Genomic DNA, 19,165 nt, shown 5'->3' with positions numbered 1-19,165 from the left:
GTGGCATATTCATTGGGAGGTATGTATTTTCTGCAACCTCTAGTTGTTTCAAATGCTCCAGGCCCCAACAGTTCTGCCACATAGAGGGCCGCACCCAGGCCTTTAGCTCGATGTATTTCTAAGATAGCGGAATTGGGCAGAAGGCTGAGCGTTTTACCCTCTTTACTATCGCACAGACCACGTGTTGGAGTGTCAGCACGCTTTTCTGGATTTGGGGAGACCATGCTAAGTTATCACTGACACTGACTCCCAGATAATCAAAGGTCTGACCTGCTCTGAAAATTGAGTACCCAGCCTCACTTTCCCTTCGGTAGATTTATACTGCCCATGTTATACAGTGTCAATCAAACCACTTATATAATTTCAGAATTCTGCTCATACCGAAAATGCCAGCAGGAACCACGAGGCAAGTATTTTATTTATTTATTTAGCTATTTTATATAGCGCGGACTTGACCCGAAGGCGTCAGAGCGCTTCACAAAAGGAGCAGAAAATTCCAAGTGAACAAATAACAAAAGCAGACGTTAAGTTACATGAGGGAAAAGTGACAATTGTGAGCAACAAAATACATGAGGTAGCAAACAGTGCATTACAGGAGGAAAGAGTGACAAGTGTGCAGGTTACAAGGGAAAACAAAGTGCAATTAGAGGTAATATACTGCAATATATGCTAGACACTGAGGCACAAGAACAAACGTTACGTAGGCAATGGTGGCGCTTGTGCAAGTCTCAAAAGCAAACAAAATGTGAGAGGTAGCAAACAGTGTGCTACAATAGAAAAGTGGCGTGTGCCTGTTACAAAAGAGTACCAAACACAGGTACAAGGATAATAATGCAATAAATGGCAGTTAAAATATCCGGATACAGCACGCAATAAAACAAACTATAACAGCAGCGAAACACCAAAGCGGACGTTGACAATTAGTTCGATGCCACTGCTGCCTCTCACATAAACAGCCAACACACACACCAAACAAAAATCAGAAAAAAAATCCATCTAACGCTATCAGAGTGAAGTTTTCTGTATTTATATAGCGACGCCCCTTCATCGGAATGAACGCGTGCCTTTTTTTTTTTTTTTTAACATGCGCAGTAGCTTACGGATCCCTAGCTGCCTGACTTACCGGACCACATGCGGATGTCTGTGCTCCCTTTTGAAGGGCGGTTTCTTCCGAGGTCAGAGGGCCGTCTCTTCCGGGGCGGCAACCTTTTGTCAAACCAATCATAGGAACGTACGAGAAGTGTGGACATCCACGCCCACCTAATACCGTCACTTAGTCTACCAATCGGTATAAAGTAGCTTCACGATTGCTCCTTTTTGCCTTCACTTATTGAAGCCGGTTAAGTCGCGGGTAAAAGCAGAGGAACTCTGGTTTTAAGTCTGGCGGGAGGTAAGGCACGCGCTCTAAGTAGACCTGGCTTGTTTGTGGAGAGCTGCCATTAAATACTGTTGCTGTTTCTTCTTCTTGGATCAAGCGGTACTCATTGCAATTACGTTGACGGGACAGTTGGTTCTTGTTGGGATATGCGACGTTCTGGTATCGTTTATCTGGCTGTTATATCGTAGCAGTGTGTTTTGTTTTTTCGCGTGCTTGACGGTGAGACAGGCTACAACACGGAGGTGGGTGTGGGCAGGATTGTCACAGGTTCATCTGAGGCTTGTTCCAAAAACGTGGCGAGGTCCTGCTCCTGCACGCCTCCCTTCCTCCCTCCTTCTCGCCCCTCCCTGACCCCGCCCCCTTGTGTCAACGCCTCTAGCATTCACGCTGTCAGTGGTGTGGGGAAACTGAAGTGTAGGCTAGACAACGTCTTTAAAAAATTCTCTTTTCATGAAGGGGTAAACTCTGCAACTGCTCAAATTGTTTGTTTTCTGATATCAATACTGTACTTTTCTGTTCACTACGTTCATATATTTTTTTTTTTGTACCAGTTCGGACGGATATCCCACTGCAGTTGTTAATCCTTTTAGCCATTGGCTTACCATGCTCTGCCCCAATTATGATACAATGGCTCTTTTGTAGCTGCAAGGGGGAGTCTCGTATTGAAGAGTCAGGAGGCTCTTAAGTAGAAAATACCTTGTTTATTATAATAGTCCCTTGGTAATAGCCACAGTCTATTGGCTCTATCAAGGCTCCCTCCCTCCCACCTGTAATCAACTGCCAGGCTTCAGCCAGCACACAGGCCCCAATGTTACATGCATCACATTCTCACACCATCCCCATTCAACGTTTTACATACACCATGTCTAATGAGCCTTTGTCCACACAAAGGTAGCATGTCACTACAGCCTTAAATGTCATCTTTGTTGTCAACTTTACAGCCATTCTATAGGGCACCATGCACCCCCCGCTACCACCCTACATCCAAAAACACTTAAGACCTTAACCTTTATGAGCAAGACTAGAACTCTATGGTAATTCCAACAGAGGCTCTGTCAGCCTCCTAATTATGTACTGTTAGAAAGATGAGGGCTCCAAACATCAGCGGCAAGCCAGAACCCTTTTGTTTTGGAAACATAAGGCCCAACTCATTGGGAGCAGCCAGAGAACTTCTTTGTCACCAAAACTGAGTAGTTGGCAGTTTGGCATAGGCAACAAAACCACCATGATTAATACAGAAGAACTGGTCTTAGACCAGATACACACTGTCGTTAAGGCTACTGAAAATTAACAGCAGCCCTATATACCACAACCATTAATACCAAGGTACACTGCCAGAGCTCTAAAATTTACCAGGTGGATGTGTAAGTAGGTCATTCAGTTAAGCCGAGCCCTCCTTACTGCGACCTATAGCTTGTCATGTGTACAAATTCAAAGTCAATATGACCAGCCACATTCTATGCACCCAGGCTAAGTTTAAACTCCTGATTGCCTTGGCACAGCCCCTCCGAGGTATCCTGCAACCCCACCCCAGAATTGGGCTGCCTGGTAAAACTAGTCCTTTACCTCCATAACCCAACTTGTGACATTCCTGAGTATTAGGACTTCATGGGATTTGACATGCCTTCATAACTGAAGTTGGCTGCATCTGAGTTAGGCAGATTACAGAGAAAGAGAAGGATGTGTGAAAGGCTGCACTCTGCAGTATTTCAGGACGTTCCTGGTTTATATCTGTTCATGGGGCTGTTTCTTTCTCGTTATTGGGATAACAAGATGTTCTTCTCACTGGTAGTCTCCCTTGTTTGTTCAAGAGATGATGTGAGCAAGGGAAGAGGCTTGAAGCAATTTGGGAAACCTTTTGACAAGTCTGTCGGGGACTAATCCAAGTTGATGCACAAAACTGCCTAAGTGATTGATACACATTTCTCTTTTTTTCGCACAGGAAGACCTACACTGACAAATTGTTAGTTTGCGAAATTTGAACCCAGCTTTCTTTTTTTGGCACTGGCTTCCTGCTGGTATACTGAAAGATGGATATATATTCATTTCTCTTTTGACCAGTGACTTTGTATTTTAGACAGACGTCGTGAGGAGATGCTTTGCTTTAGTGCAGGAAAGCAGTTTGCTTGGAACATGACCTTGGCAGTTACTTATTGTCTCAATGCTAGAAATATAGACTAGCGTTCTGATAGAATGCATAAGTTGTATAACATGCATGGATTGTTCCAGCTTTTTTCTTTTAACGGAAAATGTCAAACTATGAGTGAAAAATAATTTCATCTGTTTCTGCACTGTAAAACTCTTAAATTTGTCAAAGGTGTTAGTATTCCCACATATCTTAAAACCTATTTGTTGCTTGCAAGTTCTTAACGGTAAAGAATGTTTGTGTATTTTTTTGCATGCCACATGCCCCTGCATTCTCCTAGTTTTCAAAAATGTTTGTTTTGTAGGTTCCCTTGGGTGTTGCGTAACTTGTCTACAAATTTTAAAGCATACCAATTTTTGCAAATATTTGTTAAAGTAGGTCCTTCAAAATATAGTTGATATAACAATGCTTTCAGCCTGTTCCTCTGCTTAGTGGTATTCCCTTCCAAAAACATGCAACACAGCATAACTTGTGCTCCAGAATGTCATTTGCAATTTTTACGCCATATATGAGCAATGCACTTCAAGACAACCCCTGATTTTTTTTTTTTTTCGTAAATCTGTTTATTGGTTTTTCATATTAGAAAGCAAGAAATAACAGTAACATCATGAGTGGCCCCAGGTGAGAAGAGAGGGCAAAATCTATAGTGGCATATAGTGTAATACAGAGGGCAAGCAGAAGAATCCTATATAAAGAATCAGATGCGGACAGATGGTGAAAGTACCACCGTTTAACACATGTAAACGCATATAATGCGAGACCATCTTAAAACAGAAATTGAATGGGGCCAACATAATGAGGACAAAGTAGAAAGAAGGGGGGGGGGGTTAACGCTAGTGGTATGTTGCCGAGATGCCCCTGCATGCGCACTGCCTATGTTTTGTTTCTAAAGCGAGTAAGTGTCGCTTGTACAAGTATGAGTTTGCTGACTGGTAAAGGAAGAAATATACGAAGGTGCACCCTAACTATGTAGGATTGGAGGGATGAGCCTACTCTTGTCACCACAACGGTCGGCTCCCCCTCTAAGGGAGAGTCTACTAAATCGATGTTGTCATTTCTCTGCAGGTCTGCTGGAATTGTGTCCCAGCTGGCTGCCTGTGGGAGTTTGTGAAGGCCCAGCAAATCTTCTCTGTGCAGGGCAATGCTCTCTGCTTTCACCTATGTCAGTAAAGAGCAAACCCACGCTATAACGTGGGGGGGCTGCAGGAGATTTCCACATCTTAGTAATTGGCTGTTTAGAAGTTGCCCTGCCCAGATCTAGAAAGTGAGATGTGACCTTGAATCTTTTGCTTCTACTGAATAGATGAAGAATATTAACTTCCCATTGGAAGGGGATGTTTCGTTCAGTGCAGCGGGCAAGGGTGTCCGGCACTGCGGTCTGGTACCCAGTGAAAACGGGGCAGTGCCCTAAGATATGTAAGAAGTCTGCGTTAATTGACATCGGGGACAGGTAGTTCTTGCAGTGGAAATACTCGTTAAACTTTGCTTGGGTATGGTACGCTCTGTGTAAGATAAAGATTTGGATCTGGCGCAAGCGCGGATTGCAAGGTATTCGAATGGGGCTTTCCAGGGCAGCACCCCCATTCTGAGTCTGTGAAAGGACACTGTCTCCTTCCCAGTGAAGCGTTTTTTTTTTTTGTTCTAATATCTTTATTAGTTTAAAAAATATAAACAATTAAAATAACATAATAAGCAATACAACCAAAAAGTTACACAATAAATAGATCAATAAGCTTTCATCAGTATAGATATAATCAATGTCATATATATCAAGACATATCAATTAATATGGTGGAAAAAGCAATAAAGAAGCAATACGAGGGAATCAGTTGTATCACTTGTATAAATCTATCCGCAAGATAAAGAGACCATGGAAGATAAAGAGAAGAAAGTATCGAGGAAGAGAAAGAAGTACAAATAAAGCAAACGAGAGAGAGAGATAGAGACCCCTGCTACAATAGGGAGGGTAAGTTAAGGAGAAGACACAAAGGGATATTGCCCCACCAGGCCTTGTGAGGCTAACTAAGTTGATATATCTATCGAGATCTCCAGACCCCACTAGAAAGGTTGTATGACGTTACAACGCATACTTTTACATCGCATTTTTTACAACGCAACATCCATTACAACGCATTCCATTACAACGAATTTTTAAAAACTACCTTTACAACGCATACTACCTTTACAACGCATAACATTACATTGCATGTATAGTAAGTATTGGATAGTGTAGGGGTAAAAATTACTATTCTAACTCCAGGGGGTGCAACAGTAGGGTAAGTGTTGGATAGTGTAGGGGTAAAAATTACTATTCTAACTCCAGGGGGTGCAACAGTAGGGTAAGTGTTGGATAGTGTAGGGGTAAAAATTACTAGGCAAGGGATCATGATTAGCATCATAAAGGTGCTTAACCAATGTGATACCTTTGCTAGCCCAGTATTCCAATGTTGCCGAGTCAATATCAAGTTTAATTTTAGAATTGTGCCTCAAAGAAGACCACCGAGACTTATGGGTTGGCTTAGAAACTTTTTTATCTATAGCCTTCCCAGTGAAGCTTTAAGGAGTCTAGCGTGGTCGCAGTATGTTACCGAAGGAAGGCAGTGAACCACCGAGTCAGGTGGCCACCGTTGCAAATCATGTGCAAGTACTGAATCGTAAGGTGCATGGGAGGCTCTGTGAATAGATTGCCACAGCGAGCCGAACGCAGTGCACAGGGGTTCAGGTTACGCAGCCCCCACGAGGGATACTGGACTCCAACTTGGTGAGAGGGCAAATCGACCTCGGGGACCTTCAGGAACCCACCTCCTGTGTTGCTAAAATCTTCAGAGTCTGCATGAGCTCAGGAGTAGCAGACCGATCAGTTGCGCTTTAGTTGTCTGCGAAGCAGGGGATTGACTTCTTCACTCCAAGGGAGATTCTTCTGTTGTCTTAAGTGCACCACAGGTCCTGCACGGAGCCTGTATGGAGCAAAGGCACAAACTAAGCTTCGGACGGAAAGGGGGGAAAAGTCGAGTCCAGTCAAGGTCCAGCGAAGTCCAAGGTGTCCAGACTGTCTAAGGTCAGTGGTTTTTCTTGTAGAATCTTGTCCACGTAACATCTGTGACCTGCTACACCAAACATTATTAAACAGGATCTCATTATTACAGATTGGTAGGTAGGGCTAGATCTGAGTCCATGCAAGGTAGTCGATGGCTGTACCGACAGTTGGGTGATCACTCTGTTACTGCCCTATTCTGTAAATGGTTCTATATGCCAGCCAATGGTTTAAACTGGAGAAATATAACTGGGGTACACCATGTCTTATGACTAGTTGCATGAAGAGGGCTGTCTAGTTATCACTTTCTGACTAAGCCTCATCACGTTTGCTTAGGGGGGGGTAACACTGGAACATCGCATAAAAGATGCTGTGCTCGCCGTCTAGCTCCGGCTTCCAGTCCGGACTCACTCGGAGCCTATTCTGCAGGGAGACTATCCAGAGGTACCAGGGAGCGTATTTGTGTGGCGGGGGAGCGGATTGCCTGGGACCCCCGCTCATCTGATATTTCTTGTGTAAAGGAGTGAAGTAAAATAGCCTACGGCATGGATATAGGATGTTTGCCAGTACCCTTCACTTCTTCGGATCGAGTACCAACTCCTCTGCTGCGCCCCATTTTTTGACTGCTCCCACCCATTCCGCTAGAGGGGGTCCTCCTGGTGCCTTCCAGTGCATTGCTATGCACCTTTTTAGCTAGGAGGAGCGCCAGGGGCGCGATGCACGTTTTAACTTTCCTGTTATTGCGCCGTTTGCTTGTGCCTAGCGCACAGCCCCCCCCCATGTGTAGATATCTGAGATCCCCGTGACTGAGAAAGTTGGTGTGAATCGTGTCCCAGTAAGTGAGGAGCGCCAGACAGTCCCAAAACATGTTTAAAGGAGTCACTAGGTCCTGGGCATCTGGGGCATTTGAAAGACCCATCTGGGTACTACCGCTGAAGTTTCTCGGGGTGAGGTATGCGCGATGCAGTATGTGCAGTTGTATGTTTCTGAAACGGTAGTTGCGGGACACTTTTTTTAGGGAACGCTAGGGCGCGGGCCCACTCTTTGTCATGGAGCGGTCTTTGGAATTCAGTTTCACATTTTTCCAGAAGGGGCGCCAGGGTGAGTGGGTTGAGGGCTTGTAATGCCTTGTATATCCAGGTAACCAGATGTTGTCTCGGACCCATCTGCAGTAGTGTGTGAATCACCGAGTGTGTGAAGGGTTCAGTATCTATCGTGTGCCATACCTTGCAGCAGTCCTCGAGTAGCTGCCGATGTAGCAGGAATTACCCTCTGGGGAGTTCCATCTCGGTCGCCAATGCCGCGAATGTCTGCAGTTGCCCGTTGAGATAGCGAGCCTACCTCTCTCAGTGCGTGGTCAGTTCATGTTTGGAACATCCGTTCCGTATAGTGTGCCCGACCTCTAGGGAATCCCACCAACGGCAGGGAAGGAGACTACATGGGTGCCATGCGGTTTAACCGATGAACACGAGTCCGGCTAGCGCGCGTGGAGAGGGTTATTCAGGAATGGTGTTGCTCCTAGCAGCAGCATGCGTCTTGTCTGTGTCTGGATCTGTCTGGTGACTGTAGTCAGTTCTCCTATGGCCTGGCCCGCTGTCCAGCATGATACCCATTGGAGCTAGGCAGCAAGGAAGTATGCCTCAAAGGAGGGGGCACCTAGTCCTCCCTGGTCTAGTGGCAGCTCCTGTTTGGCGAGGGCAATCAGTCGACGCACCGACCCCAGATAAGGGTCCCAAGGAGTGTGTCTAGCTCCCGGAAAAAGGAGCGCGGAGGGACTACCGGGAGATTGGCGAAATAGTATAGTAGTCTCGGGACGAGTATCATCTTGGCAACTGCGATTTTTCTGGTGACAGCGAAGGGATGATCTTTCCAGAAATGCACGGAGGATCTGATGCCCGCCATTGCCCTACGGTAGTTCCCGTCATAGAGATCTTGTGGCGTGTGATATAAGCGGACGCCCAGGTACCGTACCGTCTGGGGACTCCAGGAGAGGTCGACCAGACTCAACGGACGTGGAGGAAGATCCTTTATGAGGGGGGTATATCGTCTATTAGGACCAATTTACTTTCAGACCCACCACTGCTTCAAAGTCCCGTAGGATGTGTAATATGGAGGTATGGTTCTACTCCATGTCTCGCACATAGATGAGTACATCATCCGCGTAGAGTGATACCGCATGGATTGTATCTGCAATTGGAATGCCCCAATCCTCGCGCTCATTGCGAAGGTGGGTCACCAGAGGCTCCATTGCCATGGCGAAGAGTAAGGGAGAGAGTGGGCAACCCTGGCGAGTGCACCTGCGCACTGGAAAAGGTGGGGGATATCCAAGGCCCCAGTCCTGCTCGGGAGGTGGGTGTAGAGTAGATCAGCTTGGTATACGCCAATAGGTGGGGCCCCACTCCCATGAAACGCAGGACCTGGCACAGATACGGCCACAGGAGGGAGTCAAAGGCTTTTTCCAGGACCAGACACTCAGCACAGGGAAAATGCTCCCGGATCTGATCCTGAACATGGAACAGGCGCCGTATGTTGTAGGATGTGTTTCTACCGGGTACAAATCCATTCTGATCTGATTGGATCAGTTTTGGGATGAGTGGCATACCTGTCTGCAAGGATTTTCCCATAAATGTTAGTCGGTGGGCAGCAGGGCTATGGGCAGATAGGAGCCCAGCTGTTGCGGATCCCTGTCCGGTTTCAGGAGGGAGACTATGACCGACTCACACATGGATTGTGGTAGGGTATCATCATCTAGGGCCGTCTGGAATTGTTTTACCAGTTGAGGAACCAATTGTGTTGCGAAAGTGCGATAAAACTCCAGCAGGAGGCAGTCTAGTCCAGGTGCCCTACTCGTGGCCAGTGCTTGCATCGGCTCCTGAACCTCTGTTGCGTCTAAGGATTTATCTAAGTACCGTAGGGCATTACAGTCCATGCGAGGCAGAGGATACCAGTGCAGGAATCTAGTGAGGCGGACCTTGTCCGATGGAGCTGGATTTGCATATAGTTGAGCGTAATGTCTCTGGAAGCTATCGAAAATGGAAACCTGCGAATAAAGAAGGGTGTTCAGGTCCAATCGGATAGTTGTGATTGGCGGAAGAGTTGTCTTGTTTCACCAACCACGCTAATAATGCACCCGCTCCATCTCCCTCCCTATGTGCTCGAGCCACATATGCCCTGAAATTATACCTGTGGAGGTCGGCGAACGCCTCTGCATACGCGGTCTTGGCGTCTGCTATCTGGGCCAGTACTGATAACCCATTTTATACCCACAGGGGAGTGTTGGACAGATTCAGGGGACCCTCTTAGGGGAGGGGCAGGACAGAGGGGTGGCTACACCCATGTCCTTTGTCAACTTTCACGCCAGAGCAGGAGCCAATGGCTCACAGAACTGGTTTGAGCTGGACTATGCACAGGGACACCAAATGTGCCCCCAGTGCAGACTTTCAGGCACTCGCCGAGTGCACCCACCCAGCCCCAATACACTAAATCCTGTCTGGGAGGTGAAAACACCTCCCTGTGACAGGATGCCTATTGTGCTGCCTTCGTCTGCTCGAGCTCAGCAGCAGGAAGGCAGAAGCGTGTCTCTGGTCGGCAGCATCCATTTTGTGCTGTCCAGGTGGAAGGCTGGCACCGGTAAGACCAGTGACCCCCACGAAGCTCGCTTCAGAAGGGTGGAATCATACCTCTCACACCAGTTACTAGTGTGGAGGTATGACTCCTAGGTGTTGGATTCCAAACACGATATGTTTCTATGCAGCCATTTTCGGGAGCGCATTTACCGCAAGGTTATAATGCACCTCTACCTATATGTCCGGCCGAGTCACAGACAACCCAGGAGAATAGTCTCTGAAGGCTGCAGAGAGGCTCTGCTCATGCAGGAGCACCCTCTCACATAAAACCTAGCGCCCTGCCTTCAGGATTGCTAAGGCCTTCTATAGGGGTGATTTATACATTTTAAGTGTAGTGACCATTAGATCTAGTGAACCTATATCTATAGTAAGTGGTGCAAGCACCATCTTACAGAGGCTGCAGAAGCAGACCTAGAGTTCCCTTTTGCATGGTCTCTCATGGATGGCATAATACATGCTTTAGACCATGGGAGGCCTCTGTGGCACCTATGCCCTGGATACATGGTACCATATACTAGGGAGTTATAAGGGTACCCCAGATTCCAATCTGGAGTGTACCAAAGTACATGCATGACAATTTAAGGGAGAAAGCAGATAGACTGGGGTCCTGATTAGGAGGATCCCAGTCTGACTAGTCAAAAACCGACAGACATCAAGCAAAAAAGTGGGGGTAACCATAAGAAGCAGATCCTACTTTCCTACACACATCCTCTGGTTTCTTCCTCTGGCTGTCTGCGATCTGGCGAGGTGTCTGTCCTCTAGAAGTCCATCTCTGAGGCACCTCAGCTCCATGGCGGTCCTCTGTTGGCACCACACTTCTGATGGGGCCTCCTCAGTTCACCGCCACAGCCCCTGCTCAAATTATTTTTTTTTCTATTGCAAGACCTACCTCTCCCATATATCATTGAGTTACATTATTACATTGAATGGGTGATAACTTTAAATTGGGAGGCGATGTGAATATTGCATTTGATGTCTAAAGAATTGTTATAGAAAACCCTCTTTAGTGGTAAAGTAGGAAAAACATTTTTTTCATCAACTATTTTATTGCGATTTCAGAATTACCCTGTGGCCAATGAGAACAAGGCTCACGTTAAGCATAGAGTATTGTGTATACAAGTTACAACCAAGTGAGCCAGTACATATATATAGCTGAGTCAGCGAGTCTCCCAGGAGCAGCAGTTTGGATACAGTAAGTCAGAGGTGCAGCCACTTCCCCCACACTCGGCCATATTTTTGGGGACATCACCTCGCCTCAAACTCTGCCCTCTCCTGCTGGGCGCACCAGTCCACCCCACGGTTCCACATTGCTATGGTGGGGAGAGAGGGATTCACCCACTTTGCTGTTTCGCTTTTCCACCAGGAGGGCCATACTGAGGAAGGCCCGCTCAACCCAGGTGCCCACTGCGCCCTCTGCTATTCCCAGAAGTGTTAAGTTGGGGAAAGGGGAACCGGCCACCCCAGCACCTCTGCCAGTTCTCTTGTTACCGTGGCCCAGTATGTCTGAATTGTCACGCAGGACCAGACCATGTGGAAAGAATTTGCAGGTGCAACTGCATCGGGCAGGTGGCATCAGGTCGGAGACCAGTCTTGTACAGACGTGAGGGGGAGGTACGCTATGTGGAGGTAGTATGCCCGAAGTTTGGAGAAGATGGTGAGCTCGCGGGGGGCTTTCAGGGCATCATGCCAGTCCTCCTCTTCAAGTGGATTTGGGTCTGGAGATAGTTGAGTGAGCCGGGGGTGTTTATTATGAGGGTGCAGTAAATTTGTGAGACGCGGCTGCGCCCTAGGTTACCCATTAGGATTTTGGCCTCTAGTGGATTAAACAACAGGAGGGGCTGTGTCGCGTACATGGTTATGGATAGCGTGCCTGACCTAGAGGTACTTGTAGAATTGAGAGCGTGTAAGGGCAAATGACCCCTGTAGATTTGCGAAGGAGCGGATGTGTGTTCCTGACCAGACATCCCCTAATTGGGAAATCCTGATTTCATCCCAGGTTCTGAAGCCTGTGAGTGTTGCCACTCCTTCTGCCAGGTGCTGTGCCATAGAGGGGTTTGTTGTGTGAGTTTACCATCCCATTGTGCATGATGTTAAGTGACACACCAAGCTAAAAATATACTTGTGTGACCCTGGGCAGCTGGGAGGGGATCGGGGTGCCATATACCAATGTGTTAAGAGTGGGGAAGCCGAGCAAGCTCTAGTGTCTAGGCCGGGGCCAGCCATCCCTGTTGAACCAGTTGTGGGCAACGTGGAGATGAGAGGCAAGATAGTAAAGGTACAAATTGGACATGCCCAGCCCACCGGCATGGGTACCTCATTAACAGTGGACGAGTGCTAGTTGTGGCTGGGATCCCCGCTATAGAAAGGTTTGTACGTCACCTTCAGCTTTCGTAACCAAGACCTTGGAATCTGGAGAGGATGGTTGAGGAGGATGTAAAGGAAGTGGGGGCCATATCATTTTATATAGGCCTTATCACGTTATGGGTGGAGGCTTTGTCACATGGTCAGGTCCACTTTTACTTTCCAGAGCAACGGCTGTAGGTTCAGGACCCAGGTGAGCTCTGGTTGCAGAGCCACCTACATGCCCAAATATGGGAAACTCAGTTGTAGAGAGGGATAGTCCACTGCCAGTCAAAGCAGTCTCTCAATGGGGCCAGGGGAACCTGCACTGATTTGGAGGGGTTCACTTTCAGGCCTGAGGTTAGTCCAAAGGTCTGAAGCAGGTGACAGCATCGAGGGCTGCTCCTTGCTGGGTCCGCCAAATACAGGACGTCGTCCACATATAGGGCGATGCAGTCCCACCTCCATCCCCTGTATAGCGGGTCATCACAAATTACTTTGTCTAGGTGCTCCATTGCCATCGCAAAGAGAAGGGGTTCAAGCGGCAACCCTACCTCGTGCCGCGCCTAATGGGGAAGGAGTCTGATAGGACGCCATTAACTTGTACCCAAGCCTAGAGATGGGAGTAGAGCACATCAACCATACCTCTGAAAAGCGGGTCGAGGTGATACAGGCTAGCACTTTTCGTAGGTAGTCCCACTCCACCATATCTAATGCCTTCTCATAATCTATAAGGAGTAGCGCTAAGTCATGCGGTAATAATTGGCAGTGGGCTAGGTCCACATGGAGCCATCAAATGCAGTGTTGCATGCTACTTTTGGCATGAAGCAGCACTGGTCCGGGTGGACAAGTGTTGGCAGCACCCTTTTCAGTTTGTTAGCCAGGATCGTGAAGAAAACTTTTTCTTTTTCTTTTCCCCAGGGCTCCACAGGAAAGAGCGCCTTCGACCTCCTCCATCATAATGGGGTCGTCGAGCAATTGGGAGTCTTCCTGGGGAAGGGGATGGCAGGTCTACCGCATCCAAGAGGCGATCACTGGCCTCCCTGTCCCTTAGCACGGAGTACAATTCTTTGTAGCAAAGGCCCGGGCCATGTCTGGCATGGACTGATGCGTATGACCTGTGTAATCTGTGATGTCTTGGACTATTCTATTGGCCTGATGGTGTGAGGCCACCCAATACAGCATTTTCTTTACTCCAACCATAGATGGTAGCGTTTGTTGCGTGCAAGAGGAGCTTGGCCGCTTCTAGAGAATGAAGGTGTATGTCCTCCTGGACAAGGCTCAGCTGGCGGGAAGTGGTTTCCCGTGGGTCGTCGAGAAGGTGTTGTTCCAGGCGGGAGGACTCTGTTTCCAGCTGCGTGAGGAAGGAAAGGCACTCGCGCTCCGGCCAGTGCGGCAAATAAGCAGGTGTCTGTAAGACTGAGTGAATAGGGCTGCAGGATTGTCGTCGCAAGGGAGACTTAAGTGTGCTAATACAGAAGGGGAAGAAAAAGTCATAAACATTCAACAAATATGCATTACAGAAACACCACCCCTCCTCATACTTCTACCCTAGAAGCATCTGTCACCCAAGGTAATCGAAACATTGAAGTCAACGTAGTTTTGCCTTTGTGAGTCTACAATGAGGGTTGGGGTGAACCAATGTGGAGACAAGATAAATCTACACCAGCTGCTACTTTAGGGTCTATATTAATTCCAGGCGAGGCAGTTGGGCAGAGGACCAATTTCGTCCTGATGAGTGCACTGAGACCATGGCGGTGCCGTTGGATGACAAGTTCTAGGCCAGAGGTCTGGCAGAGTACAGGACTGCGAGAAATGTCTGAGTCCGGCTGAGGGACTGAGGAAGCTTTCAAGGAGGGAGACGGAGGGTGCACAGTGTACACAGGGTCGACCCCCCCCCCCCCCCCCCAGCCCTCTGATTGATCTTTAATTGAGGTTCTTCCGAGACTGGGTGGCGATGAGGTGGAACCCAGTTGGGAGGCCGAGTGAGTCCCACTGTGTCGCCTCCGGGAGTGGTGGTGTTGTCCCTTGGAATGGGACTGAGAGCATGTGACGGGTCAACAGACGGGCCGCAGGTGTTTGGGGGGTTGGTGGGGGTGGGTAGGGTAGTGCTCCTGCACTGGTATCTCCTCTATTAGCCCCTGCCAGGCTTCCTCTGGTGTGTCAAAGAAGATGGACTTGTTCTGGAAAATGTCTCAGTCTGGCTGGGGAAAGGAGGCAATACTGCAGGTCATTGTTCTGCAGTTTTTGTTTCACGTCTTGAAAGGACCATCTGCGTTGCTGGACTTCCCTGGTGTAGTCCGGGAATAGCATGACTTTGGTGCTGCTGTATTAAAGGTCTGGTCAGGCGCATACCTCGCCAAGGTCTGCATCCTGATCGTGGATATTCAGGATGCAGACGATGATCGCCAGTGGGGCAGCTCCGAGACGAGCTTCAGGACCTGCAAGCAGTGAGCCCTTTCGACTGCAAACCAGGGTGATAGGTGCCCCTCAGCCATCCAGGACTTAAGCCATGCTTCTATGAGGTCTGCCATTTGTTGAGTGGCCGCACCTCCCATGGATTTGGGGACCCCTGCGATGTGGACGTTATTACACGGCGAGTGGTTTTCTGAGTCTTCTGCTCGCATCTGTAGTTCCGATGTGGGAGACATGTGAGAAGTTGACCTGGTATATGCTGCCCACTATTTAAAGTGGGCACCCTGTACCAGTCCAAACTACCCTTATGGTGATTTAAGAGGTCAAAGATAACCTTAGAAAGCTATCCAAGTGGTAACTGTGAAGAGAGCAGCCTTCAGGCTTAGTCTTAAAGAAATGTTAATCCGCTTGTTTTACAAGAAAGCAACCTTATTGTATTGATTAAATGAAAGGAGAACCACACTGTCATAAAAACAAATATGTATTTAATATAACACACTACAAATACTTCACAGTATCTGCTAGACACAGATAAACCCAAAGCACACAATACTGTAGCACAGAAACAATTGTAACACTAATACACAGTGGGCTCCAGGGGGAGACCAAACCATATACTAAAATAGTGGTATAAGAACCACAACTCGAGTCAAGACCGTGTCTAGAAATGTAGAATCGTGGGGACCCTAAGGAACCACCGAAGGGGAGTAAGTAGGGACCCCACTGAGGACTGGTGCAGTGTGGGAACATGACCCCATGCGCCATACAATTCGATGGGAGAGTGGTTGCATTTTTAAAGTTTAAGGACCCTTCCCATTGGATTACTAGGAAGCCTTTTGGATCATAGGAGGTTGAAGAGCCACCCCAACCGTGGATACCGTAGTACCAGAGTTACCTATCCCAGTGAAGCTGGGTGCATAGGGCTAAAGTGGTGTCAGAAACCACCGTCAATCTGTGGAGGACTTCAAGGAAATGCCACTGCAGGAAAGAAGAAAAATGTCAGATGGAATCCAGAGGTGGATTCTTGATGAAGAGTACCTGAAAACAGAGAAGACAGAGACTGGGCCACTCAGGAATGACCAGGGACTCTGTAGACGAATGCCCACCGATGTCTGGTGCTTCAGGTGCATTGAAGGGGTTCTTGACTCTGCAGCCACCGGAACGAGGAGACGTCGAGGACGACCAGGAGCCAGATACAAGCTGTCCCCCGAAGGATGTCGAAGGGTCAGTGTCTGGCTGGAGCACCAGCAAGCCTTGGCTGTAGCAACCCACGGAGATGGTCCAGAAAGGTTACGGTTCGGGCCAGCAAGTTCCAGGAGACTCACCTGACACAGGGGAGTCGGGGCAAACCTGGAGCAACCAGGGGAGCCCAAGCAAAGATGACCCAGAGGCTGAAGGCATCGGAGTCGCGAGGGGACCTCTATCAGAATTACAAAGCAACAGCCCATGGAGCACTCTGTGCGAGGAGGCTGAGTTACTTTGGTGGAAATGATGCCAGAGGTTGGGGCTACTCTGAGCCCAGTGCACTTGTTTTTGGGAACGCCAACAAGCATATGCACTTGCTAAAATATGCAGTGCACAGGGGTACGGGTATTGCAGCCCCCGCGAGAGATTCTGACCTCCAACTTGGTTAGAGGGCAGCTCAGACCTCCAGGGACGTGGAACCCACCTCCTATGTTGCTGGAGCCTTCAGAGTCCACAGGAGGTCAGGTTCAGCAGACCGGTCAGTTGCGTTATGGTGCCTACGGTTGCAGGGGAGTGACTCCTACCCTCTGAGGGAGATATCTTTGGGTGTCCTTGATGCTCCACAGATGCTCCACAGATCCTGCTCGGAGCCTGTATGTGCCCATGCACAACCTATGCTTCAGACTGAGAGGTAGACTAGGTCAGGCCCAAACGAAGTTCAGCGAAGTCCATAGTGTCCAGACAATTGAAGTGCATTGGTTTCTTGATCAGAAACTTGTCCACATTGAATCTAGGGTCCTCACAGCCAGTTAAACCCTTTTGTACCTACTGGAGAGGGTTGTACCGATTTTAGGGGACCCTCCCAGAGGAGGGTCAGGACAGTGAGGAGGTTACTCCCATGTCCTTTGTCCAGTTTCGTGCCAGACCAGAGCCAACGGCTCCCAGGACTGGTTTGAACTGGAGTATGTACAGGGACACCAACCCCTTTGGGCTGCCCGGGAGTGGAAGGCTGTTACCGGGAACTCTAGGGACACCACAAAGCTAATTTCTGAGGGGTGGAATCATACCTCCCACACCGGTTACAAGTGTGGGGGTATGATTCTACAATGTTTGACATCAAACCCAATAGGGTTACTTTAAGGCGTGTTTTAGAGTTGGTCACTGGGAGAATGGACTAAAAAAGAGGCAGATTTCCTTATAAAAAAGGACCCAAGGGTACCATATTTTTATATATTGCCCAAGATCCATAAGGCAACCAGGCCAATACCAGGGAGACCGATTGTGTCAGGGATAGACTCCGTACTGGAGCCACTCTCACAATTCTGTGACCATTTCCTACAACCGCTTGTGAGGTGTATTCCCTCATACATCCAAGACACCACGGATGTCCTGCGCACTCTGGACGACATCCAGGACACAGGACATATTGACCTCTTGATTACCCTTGATGTAGAAGCCCTCTATACGAACATTCCTCAGAGGGCTACTCTTGAGGTAATAGAGGAACGTTTGGGCTTAGAAGCTTGGGACTCCAACACTCCACGGACTTTCATTATGGAATGTGCCACCCTAGCCCTCACCGAAAACTATTTTGAGTACAGAGGGAAGTATTACCACCAGACCCAAGGTACATCTATGGGCAGTACTTTTGCCCCTTCGGTGGCATGTCTGTACATGGCGGAATTCGAAGGTAAACACATACACCATGAGTCGAACCCCTTTCGAGACAACATCAAAATGTGGAGACGCTTCATTGATGACATCCTCATCCTATGGAGAGGCCCGCCGACCTCCCACGAGGCTTTCTTTGAATGGGTCAACACATTAAACCCCTACCTACATTTCACCATGGCCTCTTCTCCGAATGAGATTCCCTTCCTGGACCTAACAATAAAACTGGAAGGAGGGTCTCTTAAAACCACCATGTACAGGAAACCCACAGACCGCAACAGCCTACTACACTACAAGAGTCATCATCCAAGGGCCCTACGCACTAACCTGCCTTTCGGCCAATTCCTACGGGTAAGACGCAATTGTAGCGAGGTGTCCAACTACAAGAAAGAGTCCGCAATCCTCTCTAGGAACCTTCTTGATAGAGGCTACCCTAAGAGTGATGTCTTGAAAGCCAAGAAAAGGGCCAGGAATAATAATCGAGAAGCTCTCCTTGAACGACAGGTAAGAGCCACTGTTGAAAATCAACCGATCACCTGTGTGACTACCTTCACCCCACTGTCGAACAAAATCAGGAATACAATCAAACACCACTGGGGTATCCTCAACACAGGGGACATGGTTATGGAACAACCAAGGTTTGCCTTTAAGAGATCACAAAACCTTAAGGATATCCTAATCAGCACCAGGCCCAAGAACGTCAGGAAAGAAACTCAACAAACCTTGTGGCACTTGCCTCCCGTGACGGGCCATTACCCATGTGGCATGTGTGGGGTATGCAGATACACTTTGACTCTGAAGAACATACAGCTCTCTGAGACTTTCAAATGGGAGCTTAGGCACCACACCAACTGCAACACGACACACTGTATATACATGCTAATCTGCCCGTGTGGTCTGCAGTACATCGGGATGACAACCCGCCCCATCAAAACCCGCATCATTGAACATCGCAGCAATTTCCGCTGCAAAAAGACCCACACAAAAATGTGTAAACACTATGTAGACTCTAACCATAATGAAGATTCATTGAAGTGGGTAGTTATTGAATCCAGTCCAAACTCCCCCAGAAATGCCCTTTTCCGTAAGGAACAAAGATGGGTCCATCGCCTTTCTTCTGACAAACAGGGACTCAATGAGGACATCCCATGGCACTCGCTTTGAATCTATCGCCCAGGTATGATCACCCAGACCATCCTGTTCCTCTCGTTTCCACCTCAGTTCAGGCTAAGCGCCCAGTGTCACCTTACCCTGATGACCGCTCTATCACTGACAACACACTCCCGCTTGGCATCTACCCTGCATTGGTATCCCTATCATACACCAGGGTCTGATTTAAAGGATAGATTTTCCTTTAGCCTCCATTGATG

General features: G+C 48.2%; 1 protein-coding gene across 1 annotated transcript in view; it reads left to right on the top strand.

Annotated features, from left to right (window-relative positions):
• Positions 1 to 1,219: 1,219 nt before the first annotated feature.
• PC (pyruvate carboxylase) overlaps positions 1,220 to 19,165 on the top strand; it is a 2,151,284-nt gene continuing 2,133,338 nt past the window's right edge. The window contains exon 1 of the mRNA XM_078660828.1: positions 1,220 to 1,390. The gene's annotated coding sequence lies outside the window, so the exon portion shown is untranslated. The remainder of the gene's footprint in view (positions 1,391 to 19,165) is intronic.

Source organism: Lissotriton helveticus, chromosome 9 (assembly GCF_964261635.1).
Source record: "Lissotriton helveticus chromosome 9, aLisHel1.1, whole genome shotgun sequence".
NCBI classification, from domain to species: domain Eukaryota; kingdom Metazoa; phylum Chordata; class Amphibia; order Caudata; family Salamandridae; genus Lissotriton; species Lissotriton helveticus.
This window is presented reverse-complemented; position numbering and strand designations above follow the sequence as displayed.